This window comes from Syzygium oleosum, unplaced genomic scaffold (genome assembly GCF_021117445.2).
Source record: "Syzygium oleosum isolate NSW1041296 unplaced genomic scaffold, Sole_v2.1 Sole_v2.01, whole genome shotgun sequence".
Lineage (NCBI taxonomy): Eukaryota > Viridiplantae > Streptophyta > Magnoliopsida > Myrtales > Myrtaceae > Syzygium > Syzygium oleosum.
This window is the reverse complement of record NW_026607485.1, coordinates 2,159,041-2,173,120: the sequence shown is the minus strand read 5'-3', so window position 1 is coordinate 2,173,120 and position 14,080 is coordinate 2,159,041.

The following is a 14,080-nucleotide window of genomic DNA, read 5'->3' as shown; positions in this document are numbered from 1 at the left end:
TTTCGGAATATAATTTCCGAAATTTCTATAACTGTCAATTGACAATTTCGAAAAAGGTTTTATAATAACCGATATATAGTACTCCTTGGTTTAAAACCTTTTCATCTTCTCTCTCATTCTCACAGTCTCTCCGAGCACTCATTCCACTCTCTGAAACCCTAAAGATCTCCAAAAACACGATTTACCCTAAAAGATCTCATCTTTCACTTCGAAAATTCAAAAATCTCTTAAATGGCACCAAAATCGACCATTGAATCAAAGAAAGGAATCAAGGGTTCCAGACGATCGAACAGAATTGTAGGAATGTTCACCAGAGCAGACAAAGAAGGAGAAGCAGAGAAAATCGATATCTCTGACTCGGACTCAGAGCAAGTGTCTTCTGCAGGTAACAAATCTCCACGTATACTTGTTCAAGAACGTGATCGTTTTGTTATGGCAAGACAACTGGTAAAAACCCTTAGAGTACTTCAAGAAAATCGGAGTGACCAGAGTACGATCAAGGCCGTATGTAAAACCTTAGGTTTTCTGTCTGAGCGTAAAGTTATAGAGGAATATGAGAAGGGTATAAGGCTTGGAAGAACGCCTGTTGCTAAGAAAGGGATAGTTCTGAGAGAATCCTCTAATGTACAGGAAACCCCTGTGACTGTCAAGAAAGGAGTTTCTCGAAAAGGAAAAGAGAAAATAGGAGAACTTTCGAATGTTGAAAGAGAAGAATTCGTTGGTGAAGAGGAATGGCAGACTTTGGAGAAAAGCATAAACATTGATAGTAGGAAGGAGGATAATGATGAAAAATTATTTGCTGAGTTTTTGCCTATTTCTGGAATTCCTGCTGATGACAAGAAAAGTGATAGCTTATTTAGAAACACAACTCATCAAGTCGCTTACAACTCTCTTCTAACAAGAGGAATAATGAATAGCAGAGTTGTAGACTTCAGCTTCTTTGAAAATTTCAATATCAAAATTCAGCGTCTAATTGAACATCTTAATTTTCAAAGAATGTGCTCTCTCCCTCACAAAGTCTACCCAGAACTTACGGCTTACTTTTATTCAAATCTATCATTCCTTTCTCCTTCTGAAATTGAGTTCTCTGTTTTTTAACAAGATTACAAGTTATCAGCCTTTGATCTCGCTGCCATTCTGGGAGTAAAACATACAGAATTCTCTCTTATTCCTATTATTTCAAATTTGGCATATCAATCTCTGTCTGGTGACTCTTCTTTCATCAGAGGCTCCACATCTCATGTATCTCACTCTCTTTTTCCTCTAAATTCAATTGTCCTGCACGAAATCAACATCAATTGTCTCAGACCCAATGGTTCTTCCAAAACTGATGTCTCTCGTTATGAGGCTAAGTTAATTTGGGCAATTCAAACTTCCATTCCTATTTCTCTGTCACATATGATTCTCCTTCAAATGGATAGAACTGTTAAGAAGAGTAAAGGTCAACTCCCTTATGGAGCTTTGATCACCGCTATCTTTGAGTATTTAAAAATCTCCATTCTAGCCAAACTCAAAGGTAAACCTCTTCAAACTATGACCATTGGAGAACTCATGATGACTAAGATGGGATATAGATTTGATGGTGAAAATTGGAAGGATAAGAGGGGTAAGATTATTCCTACAAAAGTGATGAGTGCACAAAACAAGGGCTCTGTCAATATTTTTCATGATTCTCATAAGGAGGAATCAATTGAGCCCTTAGTAAGAAAGAGGAAAGTGCAGCCGACAATCTCCAAAACTGAAAGACCAGCCAAAAGAACTCAAGCCGTGGCCAGTGATTCTAATGAAATGCAGATTTCTGATGACCAATCTGCTGAACAGTCTCAAGCTGATGAAAGAAGCCTTGAGGAGTCAAGGTTTATGCAATGGCTAATTATTCAAGATGCCAAGTACAAAGCCCGTGCAGACAGACATGCTGCCACTCAGTTTGAAATTCAGAGACTGCAAGAAGAGGAGGACCACTTGATGAATTCACTTAGTGACATCATCAACAAAGAAGTCATGGAAAATCAGCAAGAGAAAATGGCCACTGCTGAGAAAGATGTTGAGAAAGGACCCTCTAGAAGACAGGGGGAGTTTGAACATGAAGCAGAAATGCATGAGGAGTTTCAGCAAGAAAATGCTCAATATGATAACATGCAGGAAGAGTTTGAAGAAGAAAATGCTCAATATGATAACATGCAGGAGGAGTTTGAAGAAGATATTGCTCCAGATGTTGAGGACAATGACCACGATCAGAATGCAAAAGACGCAGCTCCTTCAGCAGCAACTTCTACAGACTTTCCTCTTGAAGGCAATAACTGTGAAAATAGTCCATCTGAAGCTCCATCAAGAGACAAAAGGAAGGAAGTATCTATTGATGTTCAGACCACTCATACTCCTTCTAGATACAACATCTCCTCTTCCATGTCAGATCATGCAGCCATTACCGATCTAAGATGGAGACAAGCTGCAGTTCAGAATGAAGTTCGAGAACTCCGTAATGAACTCAAAGGGGGAATTCAGGAAATCAAGGACTTGATGGCAGCCAGATTCAACAATTTAAAGGCTCAAGTTAGAACTGATATATAAATTGCAGGTATTAACACTGCAGGCCAGATTCATCAGCTCTCCTCACACATTGAGCAACGATTAAACCAAATTTCTAGTTTCCATCTTGTCCAAGTACCTTTCCTATCTGCACCATTTGGAACTTCATCATCTGAACCTGCCGGACCCTCAGTCCCTCCAGAAAATCAGCAAAATTGATCTCATTCATTTCCAACTTATTATTTCCAAACTCGTTAGTGATCTTACTTATGTGTTTGACTTTATGTGAACTTTGCAATGGTTGTTTGACTTTTGGTTATTATGTAAACTTTGTCTATTAAATTTGAATACTGCTCTCTTATTACATTAATTATGATGTTTATCCTTTCTGCTGATGTCAAAAAGGGGGAGAAGTATTATAAAGAATGGGTGTGAATACAAGTGATATGAATATGAAGTATTGGAGTGGCAGAATATGATCAGCTATATTTCAGAGCTTAACAATGTTTTATATGCTTCGAAAGTTATATCATCTGAAAAAACTATATTTTGTTTACATCACATATAGATAGTTTTGTCATCATCAAAAAGGGGGAGATTGTTGAGCAAAATCCCTAATGAGTTTTGAGGAATGACAAAACAATCTATTACTGACCAAAATTACACTTAAGTTATTTGATGTAGGTAAATACTGAGTCATCAAACTTAGTCGACGAAAGGACTTTGTCATCAGACTCAAAATTACTCGTCAGATTCAATGAGTGTTATTTTTGGCATGTTTATGTAGGATAATCAAATTGATATTTTAAGATATTCTAATTAGTAATCACAAGATCATTCCTCAAATACGAAGAACTACACTTATGGAAACCTTGATTTGATTGTATGGGCGATCAAATCACTTGGAGATAATGGTTCTTCTTCTAACGGCTATGCATCCTATTTTGGGAAGAATCTCCAACGGGTTGATTTGGAGATCAATCCTCTTAAGACTGTCCAACGGATAGATTGAAAGTAGAGGAGTATAAAAGGAGTGCAAACGTCGTACAATAAACAAGAATCATAATCGATAATTCCAAAGTTTGAATAGAGTTTCGATCTTACACACTTGTGATTACTGTTTTCCACATTGTGATTTTAGAAAGAAAATTACTTGAGTGAAGAGTGTACGTGATAGTGTTATCTATCATCTGAGAAGTACAGCTCTTGTAATCTTCTGGTGATTCAATAGTGAAATACAGCCAACAGGCTGTCAGCGTGGAGAGTGGACGTAGGCTTAATAAAGCCGAACCACTATAAAGATTTGTGTACAGTATTCTCTATCCCTAAACTTTTATTTATTATTGCTGATATTATACTGTATACATATCTGTCAAATAAGTTCATCAGAACATCGTCTTAGTCATCAGACGCAATCATCTGACAATAATTTATATACAAGTTTATTATACGAATCCATCTGATATTGATCATATGAGTTGTTGACCTAGACTATATTCATTCCGCATGTTTAAATCATACAATTTTGGTAAAATCACCTATTCACCTCCCTCTAAGTGATAACACTAGCCGTAACAAAGGGAAAAAGGAAACTTCTTGCTGTTCTAATCCTACAATGAAGAAAGTAATTAATATCGATGGTAGATTCAATCTCATATCAAGTGGATTAAAATTTTAAAATATGCTTAAAACTTTCTTTTGAAAAAAGCTTATATGAGTTTGAAAGTGAAGAAGGTGTAAATAAATTGTCAACCCCCATCTTGAAATTCTTATTAAAACGTAAAAAGCTAAAAGAAAGCACAAATCAGTGTTGTTTAACTTAAAATTGCCTAGATAATTAGATTGAATTTTAATTTTCAACTTTGAAGTAAAGTTTCCCTAAAACTATTTGATAAAAAAAAGGCAATTAATCGTATGTATATAAGCCGTCAAAATGACAAATTTTGAACATTCTATGTAACTTTTGTGATTAAAAATATGAGATCATAAATTAAAATTAACAACCTCCTCTAGACAAAGTGATAATAGGATGTAGGATAAGATAATATCTTGTTGGGTGAAATTTGATATTTATATTGTGAAGCTGATAAGATAAGAGAGATAATAGAAATAAAAAGTAGTTTCATGAGTTAGTCTGATAAAAAAAGAAATAGCCTGATAAAAGAAGAAACAATAAATTGAAGAGAAAGGGAGAGAGGAGGGTATTTCGGTAAGTTCACAGGAGAAAATGAGTGTCTTAGCCAAAATGGGGGTGGAAATAGCACCGCCCTTCATTGTTTTAGAGAAAATGCCACCATAATCACCTCCATAAAAGCACATAACTCAGTCGAGTGATGTTCTCTTGGTCTAATTGGTGGCTGTGCAACATATGGAAGCCCTTCTCTATTCAAAACCAACCCAATATAATACAGAGGAGGGATCCAACTATACTTTGCACCGCCACCAAAAGACTTTACCAGGTAAATATGCAAAAATGTATCCGGCGTGCCCACTTGGTTTCCAAATTCTCAAGAACCGGAAACAAATTGGTAAAAAATTTCAATTATCTTATTGAAATGAGACGAAAACTGAAATTTCTTGAAAAAAACCCTTCATGCTTTACTAAGATCTAACCATAATTATACTAATATTATGGGGAGATATCAAAATGTCCATCTTAAAATCATTCTGCCAAATAGATTGCAAAAAGAAACAACGGAAACCAATTCGGGGAAATCTTCAATGAAAGAATATTCAAAATCCACTCAAAAAATCAATTACATGCCCTATCTTAATTGGGTCAAAGAAATCCGTAAGTTCAATAGTTAGAAGTTAACGGGGTGATAAACATTTTTTCACATGGTGAATGCAAAAATAGGATTCCCAGAAGGAGAGCAACTCAGCAATGCCAAAAGGCCTCACTAAAGATCCTCAAAAGCATAAATTTTAATCAAATTCAACACTAAATAAGGAATACGTCAATACCCACTTTTCCTAGACATAAAAAAAAAGAGACGAAAGAAGAAAAATAAGAAAAAGCACCTTCATTCTTCATTGACCTAAACCCATCACAAGGAAAATTACCACTTTACTCAATATTAACCACAACTCCAAATTTAATCAATTTATCCAATACCCATCATTGAAAACAACGCAAAAACCATCTCAAACATAGAAGCAAAGAAAGTAAAAGGAGAGAGAAAGAGGGAAGGATGAAGATAAGGAAAGTGGGACCCGCAAAAGAAGAAAACATAAAGAGGACACTAAGAGAAAATGATGCTAAAAGGTGGGACCCACAATGGGTAAATTGGTCACAACACTTTGTTTGAGAGTGTTTTAGCTAAACTAGGAGTGGAAAAAGCGTGACACAAAAATGAATTGTTGGGATATTTATGTAGTTTCGTTTCCGTGCTTTTTTTTTTATTTCTAATTATTTTATACAAAAAGCGCGGAAGCGGGAGCTGCAAGAGAGAGAAAGGTAATTGCCGAGAGAAAAAGAGAAGGAAGAAGATGAAGGAATATGAGACCCGAAAAAGAAGAAAACAAAAAAAAATGCCAAGGGAACAATTAAGATGCTGAAAGGTGGGACCTACAATGGGCGAAATGGTCATAACACTTTATTAGGGAGTGTTTTAGCCAAACTAGGAGTGGGAAAAGCGCGACTCTTTATTTTATTGCAAGAAAATACTCTTATATAAAACTTTTTTGATAAACAAGATCAAGTTAATGTAAAAACTATTTCACATTATCTGAAAACTTTCAAAAAAATGCAATCCAGTTTTAGAACTTGTCAAATTGGTTCAATCAAGTTCTTCCATTAATTACACTTTTTGAAAATTTTAAGACTTAATTATACTTTCGTAACAAGTTTTAGGATTTGATTTTCCATGACAAGTCTTAGGACTTGATTGCATTATTTGAAAGTTTTAGGACTTGGTTACACTTTTATGATAAGTTTTAGGACTTCTAGTCTACTTCCCTTTAATTTACTTTCCTTCTTTTTTTTTTAGTTTTTTTGTTTCTGTGTAGAATCTAATTTTCATAATGAGGAATATCACATGTTTTTTGTGTTTATTTATTTTGGGTATCCCATGTATATTATAGGTCATTATGTTCTCTTCTTTATTTTCAGATTTCACTTCTGTTAAAATTAGCTTTGTTGAAAAGAGAAATTTCCAAGGAATTTAGTTCTTTTCTACATTAGCGAGCAAATTTATGGATTAATTGCCAAGAAAATATAGAAAAATTTTAATAGAGAAAAATTTTAAAATCAATTCTTATCTTATCTTCGAGGTTCTTAAATTGTAAACCTGACGAAAATATTGAAGAATATTTTATTCTTGGCTTCAAAGCGACCATCTTTTGTGTAAAACCCATGATCAAACCTACGATACAGTCCTTTTAAAAGACCTTTCCGATTGATTAAAATGTATTCACTGCAAATATCTCGAAAGCCTTTAATATAGGTTATGTGAGATATCTCCAGTGGTCAAAAATTTGTTACCCACATCAATGGATGGGAACAAAAACCCTTAGCGAGTGATTGTGAGAAGACCTTTTTTATTAAGGTGCTTTAATTCAGCAATTTTAACAAAATCTTTGGAGTAAACCAAAATCATCTTGTTCAAGACTGTCCTATAAAGGAATTTTGACCAATTGATGACATTTATCGAAGATTGACTAACAATTGCTTGAATGACATTTAAAGTCTTAATGCTTTCTTATGTTGTTTACCTTCTATTTGATTTGCTAATGCAATCTCGGAATCATCTTAAAATTTACCTCTGAAGTGGAGTGATCTTAATTTTCGCTCGATTCATTATATGCAATCTTGGAACTCCTTGAAATGGTGATTATTAGATATTTCAAATAGGTATCTTAGAGCAAATTACAAGATTGTAGCACTAGACCTTCACCTTCCATGTGGACGCAACTTGTAGCTTTGATTATGGTGATTCAAAATGGTATTCTAAAGCAAAACACAACTTCATAGCATCGGAGTTTCACCCCCAACTGCGCCTTGTGGCTTTAAATGTCACGCCCCGAACCCCAACGGACTCGCGACACCCCTTCGCTGGTCGTATTGAATGCGACTTCCCAGGACTCATCGCCGACCCACGCGAACATCAAAACATAAAGCGTAAGTGGAAACGATTAAAAGCACTCAGACAAGATTAAAGACCAATGATAGTAGAACACTTGAACAGATGAACCACATACTTCATTCAACGGCACGTACTTACAACATCCAACCTTACATACAAAGGCCACTAGGGTTAAAACCACCATCATCAAAAAGGGGCAAGTGGTCGGGTAGGTTAGCCTAGCTATACAAAAAGGGTCCACCAACTCCATGGGCTCCTCTTTGGGATCTTGCTCCATCGGCTCTTTTTCGGGATCCCAAAACGCTGTGACGGACCATTCATGGTCGGAGTCGGGGTTCTGAAATGGTTATATAATAACCATGAGAACGAGTCTCAATAAGCAACACCCTAAACCCTACCTAGGCCAATGCATACCCAGACAAGTCTTATCCAAACACATAATAGAGCAACCACACGACTTAGGCCCTCGGGCCCAAATCAAACATATGTTGACCCTGCAGGTTAGGTACATAATAATACTGGCACTAAGCCCAACAATGGTACATACACACATATCAATTGGCCACGAACACATGCCATGCACACGCTTGCACTCGTTAATGCACTCTTGCACACGTGCCATCACTATGCATATGCTCATGTTCCTTTCTGCACACATGCACACGTGCCAATTTTCCATTTATTCACCGACCCGCGTTAAACACATCAGGTCCGACCCGCGTAAAACGCATCAGGTCTATCACATACAACACTTCCTGGCCCGCGTAAAACGCATCAGGCTAACCGTCTTCCGGCAATCCGGGCATCGTCCCGCGTAAAACGCATCAGGACGGGTTCAACACCCCGCGTAAGACGCATCAGGGTTTTATGTGGTCACACATACTCATACCACCAATTATTATCTGAACCCTGCGTAAGACGCATCATGACGATTTAGGTGATCACATGATCATGCCATTCGTGCACACTCACATAATGCACATGTTATACCAATACTCGATATACACATTCATGGCCATAATGTCCACGCTCGGCATCCACAATTTCCACACTCAATTAATGCCACAACATGCTCAATCATTGACCCACCAACATTAGCCACTAATATGCACCCAAAACCATCCCAATTCCAAACCACGAGCTCACCAATCCGACATTCAAGTCGGCCACAATCAATCGTCAATTTCACCCACACATGCCATAGCAATCCGGTCCTTTAACTCACCATAATTAGCCCACTGTCAACTAAATCCGTCAAAACGCCACGATAACACCAAATAATTCTCGAGAGAGAGAAAAATCGAGAATATACAAAATCGGGTCCAAACTGGGAAGTTGCGCAGTGACAGAAATCCATTTGAAATAAATAGTAAATCAACTCTAAAAATTATGAAATTTGGATATGTTGTATAAAACATCTTGATAAACATTTTCCGTGAGAACTCAAAACCCAGTTCCAACCGTAAACACCTCGTTTTGACACTCAAAGCCGGACAGAACCCGGTTCGCTCGGACAGCCCCTCAGACCATCAAAAATACAACTCATTCAATACACAAATCACTTTGGAAAGCTCTGAAATTTTTATATGTCATAGAAACAAGTGTTTTTAACAATTTTTGTCAAGGAATTTTGTTGAAATAAGGTCTGAAAAATTTTATAAAAATTCGGAAAGACAAGAAGGTCGGGTGAACAGTAACTCGGGCAGTTTTGTGACGGTCTAAAAACCGACTTCCGAATGACCCCAAAAAAATTCTAAAAATTCTGAATTTAAAGTATGTTATACTTAAAGATGTTGGGAACAAATTCCATGAAGAACACTTCCTCATATTCGGCCCACAATGATCACCAAAAAAATAATAAAGCATAGAGGTACAGTAACAACCAGAAATCCGAGAATCATAAAACTTGCACCATTAAGCAAATCAAGCTTATACAACCATAAAACCAACCATCCACAGCCCCTAATCTTTCTCTAGACATGCCATTAGTAACCCACTAGCCTAATCAAGGATTAGGAAGTCACTTACAAGAGAGCCTAAGCAAGACAACCTAGCAAGGGAGCAAACAAGAGCCTTGGCACGGCAACGGCGACTCCGGTGAAGCAACGGTGAGGGCGGACAGTGGATGGCAGCTCAAGTGGTGGTGGTGGCGGACCGGCTCTGGCAGCGGCGGCGGAGCTCCTCCGGCGAGGGCCTCTCACGGCCGAGCAAATAGAAATGAGAGGGAGAGAGTGAGGCGTGGGAGGGGGAGATGGCCGGTGAGTGATGATGAGAATGAGGAAGAGAGAGAGAGACTAGAGTGTATATGGTTTGGCTAAGTGGGGTGGTTGACCAAACACCCAAAAATGACCATCATGCCCTCTAATCAAGGGCTAGGATTAATTCTAGACAAAATATCTAAGGGCACTAAGGTCCAAGGATTCTAACAATAATAATAATAATAAGCAAGACCATAATATCCACTAATAATTCTCTAAAATTAGGAATTCAAGCTTAGGGGTCTAGGGGCAATTTGGTAATTTTTCGGTCCCGGGTCAAATTTTCAATTTTCGACTCCACTGATTCCAAATATAATTGGCCACACAAAAATGACGTCGTCCTTGCAAAATAGTCGCGTACGTCCACGAAATCCGACACCAAAGTCCGGACTCAATTCCATGATCGATTTCGCTCAAATGCAATTTTAGCGTCTCTCACTAACGGGCGGCTGTTTAGGGGTTACGCGTATTGACCTAGGGTTACTCGAGTCATGACGGTCTCAATTTCCCAGAGAACACGAGGATTTATCACTAGTTCCAAGGGTCGCGATTGTTCGGATTAAGTTCGGGATCGTTCACCGCGCGTACTCTCGGTCGTGCGGAATCACCCGCTATCCGATCGTACGTCGATGGCCAAACCAAATCCGTCACTCTCCTTGGATAGGCCCACGTCGGCACAAAATATTCCCTCGTCGTTTCTGGGAATCGGACTCAATTCACGGTCGAGTTCTTGGGTCCACGTACCATTTTTCCTAGTTAGCCATTCCCTACTGGTCAGTATCCTGAGAATAATCAATTCCGGGCGAGACTCACTAAAACGCAATGAGAAATACATATCCATTTTATTGATCACGAAAGTGGGCCGAATTCAGGACGTTACAACTCTTCCCCCCTTACAAAAATTTCGTCCTCGAAATTTACAATCCAAACCCGACTACTCAAATAAATAGGGGTGCTGACGTCGCATTACTTCCTCACTTTCCTAGGTGGCACCTTCTGTCCCGTGATGCTCCCAAATAACCTTGACTAATTGGATCGTCTTGTTCCTCAAAACCTGCTCCTTCCTGTCCTCGATTCGCACCGGTCTCTCCACGTACGACACCCTGTCGTCCACGTCTATTACCTCATGATTCAGCATGTGGGTCAGATCCGGTTCGTATTTCCTCAACATTGACATGTGGAAGACGTTATGAACTTGCGACAAATTCGGCAGCAAGGCGAGACGATAGGCCAACGTTCCAATCCTTTCCAAAATCTCGAACGGGCCTATATACCTTGGACTCAGCTTTCCTTTCTTGCCAAACCGAGACAGTCCTCTCATCGGCAAGATCTTAAGGAATACATGATCGCCAACCAGAAACTCCAACGGTCTACGCCTTCGGTCCGTGTAACTTTTCTGACGGCTCTGAGCTGTTCTTAGCCTTTCCTGGATAATCTTTACCGTTTTCACCGACTGCTGAACTAGCTCTGGACCCGTTATACTTCTTTCCCCCACTTCGTCCCAACACAACGGTGTTCTGCATGCTCTGCCATAAAGTGCTTCAAACGGTGCCATCCCAATACTCTGCTGAAAGCTGTTATTGTAGGCAAATTCCACCAAATGCAACTGTTCTTCCCACTTGCCCTGAAAATCTAATAACCACGCTCTCAGCATATCCTCTAAGGTCTGAACGGTCCTCTCAGGTTGGCCATCCGTCTGAGGATGATAGGCCGTACTGAATTGCAACTTGGTTCCCATGGCTGATTGCAGACTTTTCCAAAAATTCGCAGTAAACCGGGGATCACGATCCGAAGTGATTGATACCGGTACTCCATGAAGACGAACTATCTGCCGCACATATAACTCGCGTACCTTTCTAGCTCGAAGTCCTTTCGCACTGCCAGGAAGTACGCTGACTTGGTCAATCTGTCCACTATCACCCAAATAGAGTCGTGTCCCCTCTGGTTTCTTGACAATCCCGTTACAAAATCCATTGTAATATGCTCCCATTTCCATTCTGGGATTTCCAATGACTGCAACATTCCACCAGGTTTACAATGATGTGCCTTCACTTGTTGGCACGTCAAACACTTAGCTACATGCTTGGCCACGTCCACCTTCATTCCGATCCACCAATAATGCTGTTGAAGGTTCTGGTATATCTCTGTGCTGCTCGGGTGAATGCTATAATTGCTCCTATGAGCTTTTGATAAAATCTCTTCCTTAAGCTCCAAATCATCGGGCACGCACAAACGTCCTCGAAATTTAAGAATTCCGTCCTCAGACACTTGGAAGTCCGGTTTCCTGTTAGTACCATCCATTTCCAGAATCTTCTGAATCTCAGGGTCCGTAGACTGCAACGCCTTAATCTTGGTTTGCACCTTCGGTTCAATCCTTAACGTCGCCATCAGACTGGAGAGGTGTCCTACCTCGAACTTAAACTCCGAGTCTCGCGCTCCTTCCAATAAGATCCACTCTTTGACCATTAACTGCGCGATGCTCGACTTCCGACTTAGGGCATCCGCTACCCGGTTGGCTTTTTCGAGATGATATAAAATGTCATAGTCATAGTCCTTCGGCAACTCCATCCAATGACGTTGTCTCATATTTAGCTCCTTTTGTGAAAACAAGTACTTGAGGCTCTGGTGATCCGTGTAAATCTGAAACTTTTTCCCACACAAGTAGTGCCTTCAAATCTTAAGGACAAATATAATTGCGGCCAATTCCAAGTCATGCGTCGGATAGTTCAGCTCATGCGGTCTCAATTGTCGCGATGCGTATGCCACCACTCTTCCATGTTGCACTAACATGCATCGTAGTCCCTTTAGCGACGCGTCACTGTAGATTTCATATCCTCCCAGACCTGACGGGACCGTCAACACTGGCATGGTCGTCACACTCTGTTTTAATTCCTGAAAACTCCTTTTTCACTTATCCGTCCATTCAAATTTCATTTCCTTCTTTAGCAAACGCGTCCACAGTGTAGCTAATGCTAAAAACCTTTTCACAAAACGTCTGTAATAACCTGCCAGACCCAAGAAGCTCCGAACCTCGATTACCGTTGTCGGTCTTGGCCAATTCATAACGGCCTCAGCCAATTCATGACGGCCTCAATCTTCATTGGGTCCACTGCAATTTCTTCCTTGGATATCACATGTCTTAAGAACGCCACTCAACGAAGCCAAAACTCGCACTTACTGAACTTAGCGTAGAGTGCGTGTTCCCTTAAGGTCCATAGAACCTTTTCCAAATGTACCTCATGCTCGGCGGAACTCTTCGAATACACCAGAATATCGTCTATGAACACGATCACAAACTGATCCAGAAATTCCTGGAATACCCTATTCATTAAATCCATAAAGGCTGCAGGGGCGTTTGTCAGTCCAAACGGCATCACCGTAAACTCATAGTGTCCATACCTCGTCCTAAATGCCGACTTCGGCATGTCTTCCTTCTTGATCCTCAATTGGTGATAGCCAGTCCTCAAATCGATCTTAGAAAACACTGACGCCCCTTGTAACTGATCAAACAGGTCATCAATCCTTGGCAACGGGTATTTATTCTTAATGGTCACCTGATTCAGTTGTCTCTAGTCAATGCACAATCTCAATTATCCGTCCTTTTTCCTCACGAACAACACTGGCGCTCCCCATGGAGACGCACTCGGGCGAATAAAGCCCTTATCCAACAACTCTTGCATTTGAACTCTTAATTCCTTCAATTCTGACAGTGACATCCTATAAGGTGCTTTCGAGATCGGTTCCGTCCCTGGAGCTAATTCAACCACAAACTCCACTTTCCTCTCAGGTGGCAATCCCGGCAATTCCTGAGGAAAGACATCGGGAAGATTACACACCTCGGCTATGTCATTTAGCCTTGGTTCCTCAACCAACTAGTCAGCCACAAAATTAGTATCTTTTTATACCTCAAAGACAAAGCTCAATTCATCCAATTTCAATCCAACAGTCTTCCAGAAACAAATCGCATCGATTCTTTCCAAAAGCTGAAATTTCTAAGCAACACTCATCCTTCCAAACCCGTCCAAGAATAGTGTCAGTAATCCATAAATCCTTAAACCGATTGTGCCTATTCACCATAAAATTGATTATAAGTCTTACATGACCACTCAAACGATAACTTCAAAATCATCTCCTATTGCACCCAATATCATCTCATAACGCACCTAGACTTTCAAGGCACAACCTCCGCTTCATTCTTAGCCACAACCT